Source organism: Lynx rufus, unplaced genomic scaffold (assembly GCF_022079265.1).
Source record: "Lynx rufus isolate CCGP_SWC_20201006 ecotype Redwood Valley unplaced genomic scaffold, mLynRuf1.p SCAF_6, whole genome shotgun sequence".
Taxonomy (NCBI): domain Eukaryota; kingdom Metazoa; phylum Chordata; class Mammalia; order Carnivora; family Felidae; genus Lynx; species Lynx rufus.
In genome coordinates, this window is record NW_025814878.1 from 144,980,385 (window position 1) to 144,984,473 (window position 4,089).

Sequence of the window (4,089 nt, forward strand, 5' to 3'; positions counted from 1 at the left end):
ATTTATTTTTGGGACAGAGAGAGACAGAGCATGAACGGGGGAGGGGCAGAGAGAGAGGGAGACACAGAATCGGAAACAGGCTCCAGGCTCCGAGCCATCAGCCCAGAGCCTGACGCGGGGCTCGAACTCACAGACCGCGAGATCGTGACCTGGCTGAAGTCGGACGCTTAACCGACTGCGCCACCCAGGCGCCCCAATTATTTTTTAAACACTATCCTATGCTTGATGTTTAGGTTTTGATGCAGGGGAGGGTGGTGCAGTCAGTTGGGACTGGAGGAAACTCTTCTGACCAGCCTATTATCGTGGGGATTTCTCCATCGTGCCCTGGGCCTTTCCCAAAGCAGTAAGGCTGTATCACATTTTGTAAATACAGCTGCATAAGAATTGCACGTGTTATGCCCAGAATTCGTGATCCCCAAATACCACCAGGGAGCCGAGTCCGATGCAAAAGCAAAAGAGCCTTTATTCGAGCTAGCTCGAGCTCAATCCCCTACCTGCACCGACACAGCAGTGAGATACTGGGGAGAGAGAGCGAGTTTCAAAAGGACAAAGGTTTTATTGGGGCCTGGGGGCAGTTGGTGAGGTAATGGCTGTGGCCTCAGCCGATTGGCTGGGGAAGGGTCCGAGTCCTGTTAGGCAGGTGAGGGGGGGTTACTCAAGGGGAGGGGGTGTGGTCAAGGTGAAGGACACAGAACAAAATGGAGTTGGCAGGCGTAGGCCCGCCCGCCCTTTCACACGCTGTGACAAGTATATAATAAGGCAGTTGGTAACAAGTCCGAACTTCAAGTTGTTTTCAGGGGCTTCTCACACAAAAACCTGCGCACAAATGTTCTTACTGGATTGGACAAAAGACCTAAAGAGATATTTCACCAAAGAAGATACATAAATGCAAATAAGCAGATGAAAAAAGTTTCCACATCATTAGCTGCTAGGGAAAGACAAATTACCACCACAGTGAGGCATCATTCTGTACCTGTCAGAATGGCTAGAGTAAAACTGACCACACCAAAGACTGATGAGGCTGTGTACACGGCTGGTGGGCAGGTGATGGCACAGCCACTCTGAAAAGCAGTTTGGCAGTTTCTTTAGAAACCAAACATGCAAGTACCAAGTTGCAGTCCTGAGTATTTACTCCAGAGGAATGCAGGCTGACATTTACACAAAAACCTGTACACAAAGGTGTATAATAGCTTTATTCATAATAGCAACAAACTGGAAATGACCCAGATGTCTTTCAGTGGGAGGAAGTTCACACAAAGTGTGGTAAATTCACACTAGAGAATACTACTCAGTAAGAAAAAGGAATAAACCATTGATGCATTCAACAACTTGGATGAATCTCCAGAGAATTATCATAGTGAGTGCAAAAAGACAATCTCAAGAGGTTCCATGCTCTGTGAGTCCATTTATGTCCCATTCTTGAAATTACAGTTATGGATATGGAAAGCAGATTAGTGATTGCCACATATGTGGGGGTGGGGGGCAGGAGGAAAGTGGATGTGGCTGTAAAAGGTCGACATCCCAGTGCTGATGGAAATGTTCTGTATCTTGACTTTATCATATCAGCAACCTGCTAGTGACATTGCACTCAAGTTTTGCAAGATGTCACCACTGGGGGCAACCAGGTAAACGGTGCCTGGTTGGGATCTCTGTGCCTTATTTACAACTGCATGTGAATCTACAGTTGTCTAACAATTAAAAATTTAATTCAAAGATGATGGAGGTCAGGACCTGGAAAGTAACCATTTCTAGGGGTCCTTACAGGAGGGGAAGAGGAGAGTCAGAAGCGGAGCAGACAGAGCCGGGAGAAGGATGGCAGGAGTGGAAGTCCCAGGACCAAGGGAAGGCGCTGGAGGCAGGGAGGGACACCAGCAGTGTGCAGCCTGCACACCATTAATTTAGGGCCAAAAAAGAACCAAGGCATTTGAAGGCTGGCAAGTGCAGGGTAATGTTCTCTGAGGGCAGACCCCAGCTACTGCGGGACTGATGCGGCAAAGAAGTGGAGACAAATGCTGTTCTTCCAACGGGTGTGGTGGTGGGTGAAGGGGAGTCCGGGAAGAATCCGCAGGGCAAGGCCGGAGGGCAAGTGTGTGTTTGGTGTGTGAAGATGGAGATTCAGGCATTCCTACCGTGAAAAGAGGCAGGTAAGGGAGAGGTCAAGACCCAGGGCAGCATGGCATGGGCCGAGCGGTCATAAGCTCAGACGAGTGTTAATCAGCCTTGGAAATGAGGGAAACCTTGTTCTCTGAGAAGCAAGGCAAAGACTGGGCCCAGCTCAGAGCGGGCAGGTCAGCAGGAGGGCTAGGGAGGCTAAGGCAGCGTCTGGGCTCCCTCTGCCGCGCTCCCCGCCCCGCCCCGCCTCGCGGAGTACATTCTCAGCCAGTTCCCTGTCCCGGGAACCTTTCCTGTGCTCTCCTTTCCTGCCTCTCTTGCTCTGCAGAGCTGCGTGGAGCGCACTCACTCAATAAATATTTGTTGAAGGGACGTGAAATGGAGAATAAGATGGAATTGCTATTCCTCCTATTAAACGTCCCTTTCCCCTGTACACCTGCAGTCCCTGCCTTTGGCAGAGAATGGGGCTGGGGGTGGGGGAGGGGGTCATGACGCGGAAAGGAGCGCCTCGGGCCTCCAGCCTCGGGCTCCGGGTGCTGGGATTGAGTCCGCGGGCGGGAAGAGAGGGCGGGTTTGTGCGGAGCCGAGCTGCAGCCAGAGAAGCAGATGCCGCAGGGAAGAGGGGAGGGAAGTGGTTTTCCTTGAGCACTTTTGGCTCCTCCCGTTACACGTTCTCTTCCGGCCTCTCCTAGGGCGTCCTTATCGCACCATCCTCCTGGTCTGCACGTTTTCAGAAAAAGTCGCCCTTTTTCTTTTTTATTTTTCGGTTCAACGGATATTGCCACACTTGTTGGGGTCAAAATCAACATTCTAACTATTACAGGCTCCAGAAAAAAAAAAAAAAAAGAGGTCTCTTTGCCGAAACCCGGGATCGAACCAGGGACCTTTAGATCTTCAGTCTAACGCTCTCCCAACTGAGCTATTTCGGCTCCGCCCACTCGGTCCTCTTCTAAGACGGATGACTTTATTACTGGAGTCTTTCTCTACGTATTCAGCGTGCTGAAGCGTGTTGAGGAAAGCAAAGATAAAGGAACGGTTTCGTGTCGGATCCCTCCGCGATCTGCGAGGAGGGGCACGGAAGACAGTCCAGGTAGCTACCATGAAGACCGCCCTAAGGACTGGTTTAGCTCCGCCATGAACCCCGGGTGGGGTCCACACGCCCCTCGTCCCCCCTGAGGATAGAGTCCACACGCCCCTCGTCCTCCCGAGGGTGGGGTCCACACGCGCCCCGTTCCCCCTGCGGGTGGGGTTCACATAGTCATCCCCTCCCTCCCCGCGCGCCCCCGCGCAGGTATAGACCCCGAGGTCGAGGTCGCGCGGCGGCTCACAGGCCGGAGGCAGGTGCATCCAGCCTGTAGGGTTGTTCGGCGCCTCTCCTAGCACCGTCCCTGGTGGTCTAGTGGTTAGGATTCGGCGCTCTCACCGCCGCGGCCCGGGTTCGATTCCCGGTCAGGGAAAGCGACTTTTTCTGCCTGCGCCGGCCGGCAGGAGCGAGTACACTTGGCATTGAATTCTACAAGAACTAACTTTTCATTTTCACGTGAGGCATCTTTGCAACCCTCCACAAGTGTTGGTGTTGCACGTGCAAAATGACAACGTAACTCCGTGGTGTAAACAAAACGATGAGAGAACGCTCACCCGGCTGCACTGCCAGCGCCGCGCGGTTCCCAGAGTCCCGCGGCCCCGACCCCACGGGAGGGCTCCGGAGCCGGGAAGTTCGGAGGGAAGCGGTCACCTGCGGGGCTCTTTGAACGAGCTGAGCACCTGGACCACGGGCAGGAGGCCGGGAGGGGCCTGGAAGTCACCAGGCGGGGGTGTCCCGCCACCCCCTCGAGCGCCCAGGACTGCGGCGGCTGATGCAAGCAGGGTCGCCCCGGACAAGCCTTCCTGGCAGCCCGTCCTGCCCCTCCCTGCCCCAGCCCCGGACACCCAGCCCCGCCGTGGCTCTGACCCCTGGACGCCCTGTCCCTCTGGACG

General features: G+C 54.2%; 2 non-coding genes across 2 annotated transcripts; one reads left to right on the forward strand and one right to left on the reverse strand.

Annotated features, from left to right (window-relative positions):
* Positions 1-2,968: 2,968 nt before the first annotated feature.
* On the reverse strand, positions 2,969-3,041 carry TRNAF-GAA (transfer RNA phenylalanine (anticodon GAA)). The gene has a single exon. It is a non-coding gene; the product is annotated as a tRNA-Phe (tRNA).
* Positions 3,042-3,497: 456 nt separating this feature from the next.
* On the forward strand, positions 3,498-3,569 carry TRNAE-CUC (transfer RNA glutamic acid (anticodon CUC)). Its single transcript has one exon. It is a non-coding gene; the product is annotated as a tRNA-Glu (tRNA).
* Positions 3,570-4,089: the final 520 nt, after the last annotated feature.